This window comes from Glycine soja, chromosome 14 (assembly GCF_004193775.1).
Source record: "Glycine soja cultivar W05 chromosome 14, ASM419377v2, whole genome shotgun sequence".
NCBI lineage: Eukaryota > Viridiplantae > Streptophyta > Magnoliopsida > Fabales > Fabaceae > Glycine > Glycine soja.
In genome coordinates this window covers 30,169,073-30,184,542 of record NC_041015.1, presented here as the reverse complement: position 1 = coordinate 30,184,542, position 15,470 = coordinate 30,169,073, and positions in this window count along the sequence as shown.

Sequence of the window (15,470 nt, the reverse complement as noted above, 5' to 3'; positions counted from 1 at the left end):
GTGAGAACAACATTCAATGAAATAAGCTACTGAAGTAACTCTTGACACCTTTTTTTTAATATACTAAAACTGCTCTGCCTTCTCCTTCCCCCATCCCTATCTCCCTACCACGATCACCCTCCCTTCTCATTTTTCTATCTATTTTCTTCTCTTTAAAGCCACCTTGATCTTTCTTTCGTTAAACAAATTTAAAGTATGGATTCCAGCTTAGTATCAAAGCTACAGATAACACAACATTTTGTTGAAATTAACTTCCAAATGAAAATCAAAGTATGGATTCCCAATGTGATAGCCTCAAAATTGTTCTGCTCTAGGAAGAGTTAGTTGCCTTGCTATTTGGATTGTGCTGCTCATCATCACATGTACAAATGTTTGTTACCAATTAATGTTTTTATTACTTGTTCACTGCCATTAATGACAACTGATATATGCTATACAAATTGTGTTCATGATGAGTGAACCTTAGATTCCCGTTTGAGACTGAATGCAATGATTCTTGCAAACAGTTTGTATTAATCATTGTATTCAATATTGAATTGTCTGTTTGGATAGTTTGGGGAGACTGATATTTTTATGGTAGATTCATGCGTTAAGGTTAACATTATTTTGTTTAATTTGATGAAATTATTTCTAGTTGTTCTCTGAATGCATACTTGATTATCAGGAAATTAATTTCACCGATTTCATGTTGTGTACTTGGAGACCAATTATTGTCAAAATTTAACAAAATAAAATTAACCTTGACGTATGAAGCTAACATTAAAAAAGGTCTTCCTGAATGGTATAGGGCCACACCTATAATAAAAAGTGAGATTTTCATGCATTGAATAACTTTGTGAGTATCACGAAGTTATTATTTAGATGGATCGAAGTTGGATGAATGAAAGTTGCATGAGCCCTGCATATGAGGAAGGCATTGAACTGTTCTTGCAATTTGCCTCCGAAAGAAGTCGACCGAATGAGGACAAAAAATATTAATGTCTTTGCACCAATTGTTTGAACGGAAGACAACAAATAATGAATGATATACGGGAGCATCTATTGTGTGATGGGATTAAGAAGAATTACACCACGTGGATATGACATGGTGAATTGACAGACATGCAGAGTGGGTCCCATTTTGAACCGTTTGATGTAGAAATGGGAGATCGTTGGAGGATATGATTTGTGACCTTGGACAAGAGTCTTTTCAGCAAGCACATGCCCCTATGTATGATACATTGCAAAGTCATTCAAAGAAGCCTTTGTATCCGGGGTGTAAGAATTCCTTGACGCTGTTGTCAGCGGTGTTAAGTCTGGTTAGTGTGAAGGTTAGATATGGGTGGAGTGACAAAAGCTTTAGTTCACTGCTTCAAGTAGTGTACGATATGTTTCTAGAGGAAAACACATTGCCTAAGAGTTACTATCAGGCGAAGAAGATATTGTGTTCAATGGGTATGGAGTATCAGAAGATTCATGCTTGCTCGAATGATTGCATACTGTACAGACATAAATTTGAAGAAATGTCCAAATGCCCTAGGTGTGGGGTATCACGGTACATAGTCAAGGATGATGATGAGTGTAGTAGTGATGAAAACTCAAAGAAGGGCCCCCTAGCGAAGGTGTTGTGGTATCTTTCAATTGTTCCAAGGTTTAAGCGTCTTTTTGCTAATGGAAACGATGCTAAAGACATCTTACATGGCATGCAAATGAGAGCAACTGCGATGGAATGGTCCGTCATCCGGATGATTGCTCCTAGTGGAAAAGGATAGATCATTTGTTTTCGAATTTCGGCAAAGAGGCAAGAAATCTTAGGCTTGGACTAGCCAGTGATTGAATGAATTCATATGGCAATTTAAGCACTCAACACAGTTCATGGCTAGTTCTACTAGTAATTTACAATTTGCCTCATTGGTTGTGCATGAAGCAAAAATACATGATGTTGTCTATGATGATATTAGGCCCAAGACAGCTAGGAAATGACATTGATGTTTATCTAAGTCCGTTGATTGAAGACCTGACAAAGTTGCGGGACGATGGGGTTTTAGTGTTTGATGGGTTTCAGAATGAGACTTTTCTAATGCGTGCAACACTTTTTTGTACCATTAATGACTTTCCAGCATATGGGAATTTGAGCAATACGGTGTTAAGGGTCATCATGCATGCCCCATCTATGAAGAAGACACAAGCTACATACAACTAAAACATGGTAGAAAAATAGTCTACACTAGGCATCGGCGTTTTTTAAAACCTCATCACCCTTACAGGCGATTGAAAAAGGCATTTAATGGAAGTCAAGAGCACGAAACTGCGCCGATACCGTTGATTGGTGAGCAGGTCTTCCAGCAAGTTTAACTCCTAAATACTACATTTGGAAAGACCCAAAAGAAGGAAAAAAGTAAGACTTGCATATGGAAGAAGAGGTTGATTTTCTTTGATCTTCCGTACTAGTCTGATCTGGATATTAGACAATGAATTGATGTTATGCATGTGGAGAAAAATGTATGTGATAATGTCATTGGGATGCTCCTTAACATTCAAGGCAAGACAAAAGATGGTTTGAATACACATCAAGATCTAGCTGAGATGGGTATACGATCGCAGTTGCATCCAATGTCTGATGGTAAAAAAATATACTTGCCTCCAACTTGTCATACTTTGTCCAAAAAGGAGAAGATCAGTTTCTGTTAGTGTCTGTGCCGGGTCAAAGTCCCCCAAGGATACTCTTCAAATATTAAGAGCCTTGTGCAGTTGAAGGATCTGAAGTTAGTAGGGTTAAAGTCTCACGATGTTCACATCTTGATGCAACAATTGTTACCGGTGGCCATATGAGACATTTTGCCTAACAAAGTAAGGCTAGCCATAATGCGTCTGTGCTTTTTCTTCAATGTCATATGTAGCAAGGTCATTGATCCTGTGAAGTTAGATGAGCTGGAAAACAAGGCTGCTATTATACTGTGCCAGTTGGAGATGTATTGTCTTCCTACTTTCTTTGACATCATGGTCACTTAATTGCTCATTTGGTCAGAGAAATCAAATGTTGTGGGCCTATTTTTTTGCGGTGGATGTACCCGGTTGAGCGATACATGAAGATCTTAAAAGGGTATATGAAAAATCTGCATCGTCTGGAAGCATCTATTGTTGAAAGGTACATTGTAGAAGAAGCCATTGATTTTTGTTCAGAGTAGATTGAAAAGGCTAAACCGGTTAGGCTTCTCGAGTGTCGGCATGACGACAAGGTGGGCGGTAAGGATTCAAGAGGACTACATGTTATCACTCCAAGTGTAGAAGATTTGTTACAAGCTCACTTGTATGTGTTGAATAATAGTAATGAAGTTTTGCCATACATACTTCAACATGAAGGTTTAGTCAAAGAAAGTAATCCAAAAATGTCAAAGAACTGGGTCTTGAAAAAGCATAACAGGACTTTCCTTGATTGGTTTAAAGATACAATCTTTGCTGATGAAAATGCTTCTGAAACATTAAGAAAGCTAGCAGATGGGCCTAATAGAAATGTTACAACTTGGCAAGGATACGACAGAAACAAGTATTCCTTTTATATAAAAGCACAAGACGAGAAAAGTAAAATGCAAAACAGTGCGGCACCCTAAGGGCTGAATCTCAACACTTCGCCAGTGTACATGATGACAATCCATGTGTAGCTTCCATCCTTTACTTTGGATTCATTGAAAAAATTTGGGAGCTTAACTATGTCAAATTTACTATTTGTGTTTTCAAATATAAATGGGTTAACAGCAACAACGACGTGTAGACCGATGATGTGGGATTTACATTGGTAGATCTAAAGAAACTAGCTTACCAGAATGACCTTTTTATCAGGGCAAAACAAGCAAAACATGTATTTTATGTTCAAGACCCTTGTGATAAAAGGTGGTCAGTGGTTCTACACAGGAAAATAATTGGTGTTAATGTAGAAGATGATGATCATACATTGATACTTATGTTAGTCCTTTGTCCACACAAATATCGCCTAACGTCATTGGAGAAGAAGAAGCTAACGATGTTCATGCTAATCGTAATGATCATGATGAAGGAGAATTAATTAACATCGTCTAATGTAATTTTCTTATTATGCGTGCAATGATTTGAGTCCATTCATTTAAATAACCGATTACAATTTTTTGATAATGTTAATTAAATAATGTTTTTTTTCTTTGCAGGCAGATGGCTAGTCCACCCAGTTCTCCTCCTCTTCCTCCTCCTCCTATAGAAGCAGTATCACAGTCGTTGTCTACTTTGAAGCGGACAAGAAAAGCCACACGGCTACGATCATTGGCGACTAGACTAGTTGGGGCTGACAGACCGATGGTTCACGTTGATCATGTGACCGAGAAGGCCAAAAGTCCCCACAAGAAGAAATTAAGAACATATTTGGGGATTGTTGCTCGTGATAAGGTTGACATGACATACGAGACTTGGAAGCAAGTCCCTGCTGCTCAGAAGGATCTGATATGGGAGGATATTCAGGTATTTTAGTTTTCATTTTGCATATTGTTTATTAGCCAAAAAATTTCATTTATTAACAATAAAACCTAATTTATTGTTTGTCAGACTGAATTTGATATCCTTGAAGCATCTGACGTTAGGACAAAGAAGAAAATACTTTAGTTTGTGGGGGAGCGGTGGAGACAATTTATGTCTGACTTGACGTCAAAATGGACACTTGCAGTTGACAAGGACAGTGTCGATGACACTGTATGCGAAAAATACGGCATTACCAAGGAGAAATGGGCCCAATTTTGTCAGAGCTGTAGAGACCCCTCATGGGAGGTATGTACATTGTGATTTTCATTGTTTTCAAGTTTAAATTCACTTCTTATAATACATTGTAATAATGAGTTTGATTAATGTTTGATTTTTGCAGGATGTGCGGAAAAAGGCACACGCCATCCAGAAGTAGAATGTTGCCCCCCACGTGTTGTCTCATGGGGGTTATGAATATTTAGAAAAGAAGTTGATGGATGAGAAAAGAAAGAAAAAACAGGAGGAAGCTGCTCAATTCGGAAGTACTGAGGCCATGATTGATCCTTCATCTCCCATCAGACGACACGTGAAGTGGAAGATGACCTACACCAAAAAAACTGGCCAGATGACATTTGAGGTAGCAAAGGAAATTGCTGAGAAAATTGTAAGTCACTTTTAATCAATAATCGTAATTAGTTATGTTTATTTTGTCACAATCTTTGGCATGCAAATGTATTCTATACATGATTCGTTGGAGGAGCAGGCGTCACAGGGTTCGTTTGTCCCCCATGGACGTCAAGATGTCTTGATTGCTGCCATTGGTCGACCAGAACACCCTGGTCGTGTGCATGCTTCTGGAGCCAGTGTGACCATCAAACAATACTTTGGACCGGCTCAACGGACCTCCCGCACTTCTTCCTCCGTCGCTCCTGAAGAACTAGAGCAACTGACTCAACAAATCAGGGACTAGCTGGAGGAGTCGATTACAGAAAAAGTGACTCGGCAACTGATGTTATCCTTCAGCCAGATGCAGTCCCAGTTTCAGTCACAGATGCAATCACAGGGACTTGCACTATCTCTGGAGCCTGAGGTTGGTCCCTCAACTACTCGTGTCAACACAAAGGGGAGTTGTGTTGATCCCTCAGCGATTGATCCAGACACGGGTGACTCAGAAAAATATGGGTTGTACATCGAAGAAAATCTTCCTCGCCTGGTTGCCCTAGGAAGAGTTTATGAGGGATCCACAATCGTTCACAACATCCCTTTGTTGTATGATCAAGTGAAGGTTGGTGTTTAGGAAGTTAAAGATGCAGATGCTCTCATTCCTATACCCACTGATGAGGTTATTTTAGTGGGGCAGACACTTAACACCTTCCTTGCTTGGCTGACACATCTCGTCAAGCGTTTATCAGAACAAGTATTTTACTCTCATTATATGCTTCTTTTTTTCAATTGAATTGTTCACTGTAATTAAATTATGTTAATTAACTATGTTGGATAAACAAGAAGCTGTGTCTCTAGCAAAACCTGCAGATAGGCCGGATCCCGAGGTTGATAATCTCTTATATCTAATGACATTGACCATCCCACAAATTTTTTTGAAGTCGTTGCAGGTTATGTGGGATGCTTCCCTTTTTAAGCTGTTTAATTCAGACTTCCCCTTGTACATAAAGCATAAAGATCTGTCTGAAATAGCACACGGTGGTCAATGTCTCAGCATCTTTGTTATACAGTTGTGGATTCTGTAAGTCAATTTAGATTATTGTTAATTACCTGAGTTATTGTTTTAGATTGATACATAATTTACTTTGTGTTAACAACAATAGATATATGATTGAGACAAGTATGCGATTGGGGAATTCTGATGTGTATGGATTCCTCGAGCCACAGTCCATCCAGTGATCTGGGCAGTCATAGTTTGAATCAGAAAGTTACATGAAGAACTGGATGCAGAGTTCAAAATGGGATGCCTACCTGGGAGCCTACCTGAATGGGTAAGTAAAACCAAACAAATGAATTTAAATAATGTATAATACTACAATAACCTATATTAGTCTCCACTGTAGTGCACACTGGCAAATGGTTGCCATTTTGCCTAAGGAAAATCTTGTTGTCTGATTTTGTTCCTTACATAATAGGCCAGACAACTATCTGAAAGGATTAATTAACAAGTAAATGTTGTTTCTCAATACATTTACATTAGCATTAGTCAACAACATCAATATTTTAATGTTCCTTGTATTCAACAGTGCTTTGAAAGGAGTTGACGATACTTCACAACCCAAATCCATGGCTGCAGGTGCTAGGTGGATTGTTGTTAAAGTAAGTATTTTAAACAATGCTTTTACTTATATATATTTTATGTCTGTGTACACTAATCTGTAGTTAACGTTGAATATCTAAATTTCATTATGTATTTAGTATAATAAACAAAAAGGAAGCACTGAGTGTGACTATTACGTGATGCACTGGATGTCAACTATAATTTTAGGAAGTTTTAGGAATAATTAGGAAATGGCAATTGTTTATTTCAAACAAATTTGATTTTCTTATCATTGGTATTATATTATTAACTTATGTTTTATTTTATCTTGCAGTATTTTAATGATGTTAGACCATTGGAGTCAGACACATTGAAGGCGCTTCGCATCCAGTGGGCAAACTATTAGCTCAAAGTTAGAAATGAAACTCAGTTTACTAGCTTGTAATTTTAGTTAGGATGTTAGGCAACTTAGGATGTTAGGCAACATTGTAATTTTAGTTTAATTCATTAGTTTACTACCTTGCTTTACAATTGATGTAACCTTTTAACATTAATTGAATATTCTTTATTCATAGTCATTAATAAATTTTTATTGATATATAGTTATCAATTGATTTTTACAATGGATAGTTTACTAGCTAGCTTTATGCTAAAAACTACTTCAAAATAGAATGCAAATGATATATGCTTGTGGTCTGATTTCAAATTTGTAGGTTGACTTTTGGATTTATTGAAAAAACATGCATTAAAAAAAATTCCTAATAACAACATCGGTTTTTTTAAAAAATTGATGTTAACCTACGCAAACAACATCAATTTTTCCAAAAACCGATGTTAACTATCAATGTTAACATTGGTTTTCAACAAAAACCGATGTTAACTTCCAAAATGTTAACATTGGTTTTCTACAAAAATTGATGTCAAATTCCAACGCTACTACCTTTTTTGTGTAATTCTTATTATATAACATCAGTTATTTAAATATTCGATATTAACATTAATACTTTCAACGTCGGTACTTTCAACATCGGTTAATAACCGATGTTGAAAGTCCTAAATAACTGATGTAAAAAACATATTTTCTAGTAGTGTATGATTTTTGATGAAACAAAGGTACTCAATTGTAAAAAGTTTTTGGAAGCTGACTTGGCTTGGCACAAACATTTGTAAAATATAGCAGATTGAGCTTGGAGTAGAATAAAGAAAATTTTCTTAAATGGCTCCAAAATTTAAAGTCTAAAAGAAATTTTATTTCGGTTATTTCATGAATATGAATTTGCTTGTGCCAACTTAGATATTTACCCTATTTTTTTATTCAATAGCAAAAGAGAGCATAAATTTTCTAAAAAATAAAAAAATGTTATGAAGTATAAAAAATGATACTTAAATACTATCTCTGGCTTTTTTATATAAAATAAGTTATAGCATAAAATACATTATAACTTTTTGTTTTATAAAAAGAATTGGAGAGAGTATAATAGAATATAATTAATTAGGAAAACAATTAATATGTGAATAGTATCGTTAAATAATTAAAATTCTCTGTAAAAAAACGATATTATCAAAACCATTACATATTTATATTATAATTTTAATTATTTTTTGCCATAATTTATTCTTATCAAAATCCGGGGATTGAGTCGTGATGTAAGCTCCATTGGAGCTTGTAGGCCTAGGATCTTTTTCATTAATGGATTCCTTTGCTTCTTGGAAGATGAATAGCAGCGGAATGGAGAAGGAAGAGAGAGAGGAGATGCCACTTCAAGGAGAAGATGAGTCTAGAAGAAGCTCACCATCATAGGAGGCCATAGATAAGAGCTTGGAGGAAGAAGGAGATGAATGAAGGGAGAGGAAGAGAAGAGCACAAAATTTTGTGCTCTAAAAGAGCTCTGAAATCTAAAGTTTAATTTTCAAATGATCAAAGTTGAAAAAATGTACACACATGACCTCCATTTATAGCCTAAGTGTCACACAAAATTGGAGGGAAATTTGAATTTCTATTTAAATTTCACTTGAATTTGTGGAGCCAAATTTTGGAGCCAAAATTTCACTAATTATGATTAGTAAATTTTAGCTATGGTTCAACCCACTAATTCAAGATCAAGTCCAAGATTCTCCATTAAGTGTGCTTAGGTGTCATGAGGCATGTAAAGCATGAAGGACATGCACAAAGTATGACTATATGATGTGACAATGGGGTGTAGCAAGCAAATGCTCACTTTCCCCTCTAAAATTTAATTGGATTAGGCTTCTCCCAATTCAATTAAATGTATTTACCAACACACACATCAAATATTCACTTAATGCATGTGAAATTACAAAACTACCCCTAATATAGAAACTAGTCTAGGTGCCCTAAAATACAAGGGCTGAAAAATCCTACATTTCTAGGGTACCCTACTTATATTATGGAGTCTTAAATACAAGGCCCAAAAATAATGAAATCCTAATCTAATATGTACAAAGATAAGTGGGCTCATACTTAGCCCATGGGCCCAAAATCTACCCTAAGGCTCATGAGAACCTTAGGGCCTTCTCTTGCATCTCTGACCCAATCTTCTTGGAGTCTTCTATCCAATGCTCTTGGGGGGTAGGATTGCATCATTCCCTCCCCCTTCAAAAGGATTTGACCTTAAATCCATAGGTTCTTGAAACTCAGGGATTCTTTCCTCAACACCTGTAAAAAGAATAAAAACATATGTATTAGTGATGCTGGGTATGTTAGAGTAGGGTAAGGACTGAAAACCCCTTTCCTGACCATCTTCCTATGAGAGAACATAATTCCTCACCAACTCAATGAGTGGTGCTACAAGTATAAAAAAATATGGGACAAGCCTTTTGTAAAAGTTTGTTAAGTCATTGAAGCCCCAAATTTCCCTTATACATGGTGGAGTAGGCCACTCAGGAATGACCTTTATTCTCTTAGGGTCCATGGGAAGCCCTTGATCACTATTTAAAAAGTTAAGGAAAGTAATGGAATAAAACATACCTTTGTCTTTATTTTCATGTTGATTATTCCTACAAAAAATTATGACAAACCTAAGGTGTCCGATATGAGCACCTAAGTTTGTATTGAAACAAAAAATAAGAACAAACCTACCTAATGAGTCCCTGTGTATACAAATCATGAAGATGTTGGGTGCATGAGTGATTTTACAAAAGAGGGTTGCACCACTCAACACATTCATCATACCACCTATCATAGGGATTTGGTGCCTCATAATACTTATTTTGGGCACCAACAAAGCATAAGGATATAAGCTCTTACAAACCAAACCCTTATCCAACAACTCCTTTACTTGAGGAATAACCTCAAGCTCAAGAGGTATGGCGGTGCTAAGGGATGTTTCCCTTGATAGAAGAAGGTAGAAAGATTGTTTAAGAAGGAGTGCTCTTTTGATATCACATTTTGTTGCAAAATGATTTTCCTTCTTAACAATCTTCTTGGAGGAATCCTTTTCCTCTTTTTCCTTCCCCTTGGCCTTTGAAGACAAGGCCTTACTATCCTTCTTTTTCTTTTGGTTTTCTAGTTTTTCTTCCTCATCCCTCTTATCTTTCATAGTTAGTTGATCCTTGGCCACTTGTGAAGGTGTTTGAGGATGCAACACAAATTTAGTGCCAAGATGGGTGAGGGTAATCTCATTAGTTAGGCCATTGTAAATGATCTTCCTATCAAATTTCCATGGCCTTCCTAAAAGAATATGTCCTGCCTCCATGGGAACTATATCATAATTAACTTTATCCTTATATGTCCCAATGGAGAAAGGTACCTTCACTTGTTGGTTAACTATCATTTCCCCTTGCTCATTGAGCCATTGAAGTTTATAAGGTTTTGGGTGGGAAATGATAGTGAGGTTCAACTTGGAAACTAATCTTGTGCTACAACAATTGCAACAAGATCCACTATCCACAATGAGAGAACAATTTTTATCTAAAATTTTGCATCTTGTATGAAAGATGTTCTCTCTTTGGGATTGAGATAGATCACAAGATTGACCTCCAAGGAGTCTTCTAAACCAAAAGAGTTTTAACAAGACAAATTTTCAAGGATTCTTCAACAATTAAAGCAATGAAAAGCATATAAAAGCAAGCTAGGACTCAAAGATAAACTTAGAATGACTCTAGAGTAGAGTAAAAAAAACTAAAAAAAAAGACTCAAGAAACCTCTAGTTTTGGAACTTGTATTAACAGTAATTTTCAATTGAAATTTCAGAACTAGGATTAGTATAAAATAGGCACCAATTATAGAACAAATTTTGAGCAAAACAACAAGCACACTTCCCTTTCACTTTTTTTTCCTGGACACTGATTTTTCTTTCAAATTGTGTGATTTTTATTATTTTTTCCTGTAATTCCAAATCACTTGGTTCAAAAAACGTAGTTACCAATTCCCAGTAATTTATACAAGTTCATATGTTCAAGCTGCCAGTACCAGCGATTTCAACCTAGAAATCAAGAGTAGTGTTTATGTTGCTTAAGGTTTGGATAGTTACAATTTGTGTTTGCTTATGCTCAATTATCTTGAATAACACAATTCAAGAGAGCTTAAGACTTATTTTGATTCAAAAATCCAGCCACAACTCAGCACCACAACTCAACTTCATCATAGGCATCATGTAGGAAACTTAGAAAAAAAAAGGAGTTCAACAACAAGACTACTTCTAGGAATTGATTTAGAACATGTTATGAACTAAATAACATGCATGAATTAGACTCAAAATTCAAAAGATAGGCTAAGAATGACAAGAATACATGAACAAATGTATCTAGAATTTAATCAACAAAAATAAAAATTTAACACAAACTTAAAACATAATGTGACAATTACTATGACTAAGCATGACTCTAAGACAACATGGATTAAGTGATTTACACTTAGATTTTTGTTTTTTTTTTCTAATCAATATTTTGGAAGAAAATTTAGATCTAAGGTTCAGTACAAGAATATTATGAATGAAAAATGGCAGAACCTAAAATCAACACAAAAACATGATTCAAGAGTAAATCTACAAAATTTGAACCATAGAAATGCAAGAATAAGTGTAGATCTAAGATTTAATCGGTTTATTTTTTTTAATCTACTCTAAACAACACAAAACCACAAGAAAATGGAGGATATACATGGAGAATAAGATGAAGAACAAGGAATTAAAGAGAATTCACCAAACAAAAAGATAGAGGAAGCAAAAGAACATCACCTAGATGAAGATGCTCTGATACCACATGATGTAAGCTCCATTGGAGCTTGTAGGCCTAGGATCTTCTTCATCAATGGATTCCTTTGCTTCTTGAAAGATGAATGGCAGTGGAATGGAGAAGGATGAGATAGAGGAGACACCACTTCAAGGAGAAGATGAGTCTAGAAGAAGCTCACCACCATAGGAGGCTATGGATAAGAGCTTGGAGGAAGAAGGAGATGAATGAAGGGAGAGGAAGAGAAAAGCACGAAATTTTGTGCTCTAAAAGAGCTCTGAAATCTGAAGTTTAATTTTCAAATGATCAAAGTTGAAAAAATGCACACACATGACCTCTATTTATAGCCTAAGTGTCACACAAAATTGGAGGGAAATTTGAATTTCTATTCAAATTTCACTTGAATTTGAAATTGAATTTGTGGAGCCAAATTTTGGAGCCAAAATTTCCCTAATTATGATTAGTAAATTTTAGCTATGGTTCAACCCACTAATCCAAGATCAAGTCCAAGATTCTCCACTAAGTGTGCTTAGGTGTCATGAGGCATGTAAAGCATGAAGGACATGCACAAAGTGTGACTATATGATGTGGCAATGGGGTGTAACATGCAAATGCTCACTTCCCCCTCTAAAATTTAATTGGATTGGGCTTCTCCCAATTCAATTAAATTTATTTACCAATACACACACCAAATATTCACTTAATGCATGTGAAATTACAAAGCTACACCTAATACAAAAACTAGTCTAGGTGCCCTAAAATACAAGGGCTGAAAAATCCTACATCAATGGTAATGTAGTTATATTTTGAAGGGTCATGACTTTTCAAATTGAATTTCAGAAGTTCTGTTACTGGTAATTGATTACACATCAATGGTAATGGATTACACATCAATGGTAATGGATTATAGCTTTTAAATTCAAATTTCAAAATCCTTTTGAAATGCTGATTTGCAAAATTTATCTTCTGGTAATCGATTACAGGTCCTGGTAATCGATTACCAGAGCCTTTGCTATCTTGGAAACAGTTTGTTTTAAGACAAAAACCAATCAACCAATGAGATTGTTTGAGGCCTTATCTTTTTCTTGATCTTGTTTGCTTAACCTTAAATTAATCTTGAAGCAATGTTTAACCTTTGAATGTTTGTTGAAGCAACCTTGGCATCATCAAAACCTTGTATTCATACACCCACATTCTCCCCCTTTTTGATGATTACATTCATTATCAAGTGAATTCTTTTCGGCATCATCAAAACCTGCGTTATTCACATTCTCCCCCTTTTTGATGATGACAGCCATTATCAAGTATATTCTTTTTGACATCATCAAAACCTGCATGATTCACATTCTCCCCCTTTTTATGATGACAACCATCTGTAGGTTAAGAGTAAAAGGAATATCTATTTGGGTTGTTTACTCCCCCTTGATTTTGCAATGATTGCATATATGAGACAGTTGAATATTTCACATATATAAAAAAATTGTCTCAATAAAAATAGATAATTTCCCTTACTATCTTAGCTTTTTATCTATCTCTCCCCCTTTGTCAACATCAAAAACAAATCATGAGGAAAGAGAAGAAAAGCATTCAACAATTTATAATGAATTAAAAAAGTAGAGCATGCCATACGTTCAAAGTATCATTTCTTGGCCCAAAAGAAAACTGATACCACTTGTTGGAATATATGATAATCAAATGATATCAAAAGGCCTTTTTCACATAATTGATAAATACTTAATAAACTATTCTTAAGACCATGAATAAATAAAACATTTTCTATTGAGGTAGAGAGATTCATACTTAGTTTTCCAACTCCAACAATTTTACCTTTCTTGTTGTCTCCATAGATCACATGTTCACTATTTTTAGGAGAAATATGAATAAACTTTGATGCATCTCCCACCATGTGTTTAGAGCAACCGCTATCAATGTATGAACTTTACTTCAAGGAGTCCATCATTCATATAATCATATTTTGACTTTGGTACCCAAATTTTCTTGGGTCCAAAGTTTTGACTAAGGATCCTTTTGGAACCCATACAATTTTCACTCCATTATCTTTTTCTTGATCTTGTTTGCTTGACCTTGAATTAATCTTAAAAAGCAATGCTTAACCTTTGAATGTTTGTTAAAGAAACCTTGACATCATCAAAACCTTGTATTCGTACACTCACACCAACAATTTACTAAAGGACAATGTTAGCTACAACGGGAAGTAAACGATCTCGCTTTGCAAATTTTAGTTTTGCCTCTCTTTATTAGGCATTGCTAACATTTGAATTTAAAGAAAGGACCAAATGTAAGAAAATAAAAGGAATTTCCAGAATATTTCTTAAGGTTTTCTTTAGTTGTAAAAGAGGACCACATGAAATTGTTTGTACTATTATTCCTATTCTCTCCATTTATAGCATGCCATGTGGTTTCACCTTCATCTATGAGATAACGGTCATAGCAAGGCTCAATTCTAATCCGTAATGAATCCTTCACAGAAGTCTATAAAAGGTGCCTCTTTCTCAAGAAATCAATAGTGAAGTATATCAAGTGAAAATGAGCAAAAGTTCTTTGAAGTGAAGCGATGTTAAAATTTATGGACAATACACTTGCATTTAATTTGTTCATCCATTGTCAAGCAAAATTTATTTATATTTGAGTTTTATTGTATTCATTGAAACTTTTGTTTGTGAAAGCCAGGAGTGACTTAGTGAAAAACAATGCTTAAGTGTTCTTAGACTTAGGGGGAGTCTAAAGTTGTGCCAGTAGTGGCCTAGAGAATACATGTCTAGCAAATATTATATGGATAAAATACTTGTTTGTAATTAAGTACTAATTAGTGGAACCCTTTTTAGTTTTGTAAATAAGAATTGGACGTAGTTTTATTTGAGTGAACCAATATAAATTAAGTGTTTCCACTTCTTGTTAGGTCCAGACGACCATGTGTCTCATCCAGCCTAGATTTTGATGTTAAAATAAGTATAAATTATTGATATTATAACGAGTTTTTGACAAGTGGACAAGATTATTATGTTAAAAGAATATCACCCACATCTATAGAAAGTATGTTTATTTTAACCAAGCATCCAACATACTATATTCACTGAGCATCCACTTTCATGCATAAAAACATAGCACGTTGTCATAAGGTAAACTCATGCGTCTAGTCGCAAAGACTGTATCACGAAAAGGGAAGTGCTTATGTACTGTTTTATTCACATTATATTTTTCTCTCTTACATTTGAATAACTAACATTTGAATTTAAGAAAAAGATAGTATAGAAGAGAATAGAAGGCTTTTATGGAATATTCTCTTGACGGTCGCTTTCACAGTGGACAAAAAGCACATGGCGTTGTCTGTACTTTTTATAAATCTTACCATTTAGAGCTTGACACATCGACCAAATCCTTTTTGTGAGACAACAATCCTACCAAGATAACAACATAGATACTACAATAGATATCTCACTAAAGACTATAAAAGGATGTCTTTGTCAATGAAGCAGCTGATGAAAAATGAGAAAAAAAAGAACAAGAGTGCAAGAAATATTTGAAGAGA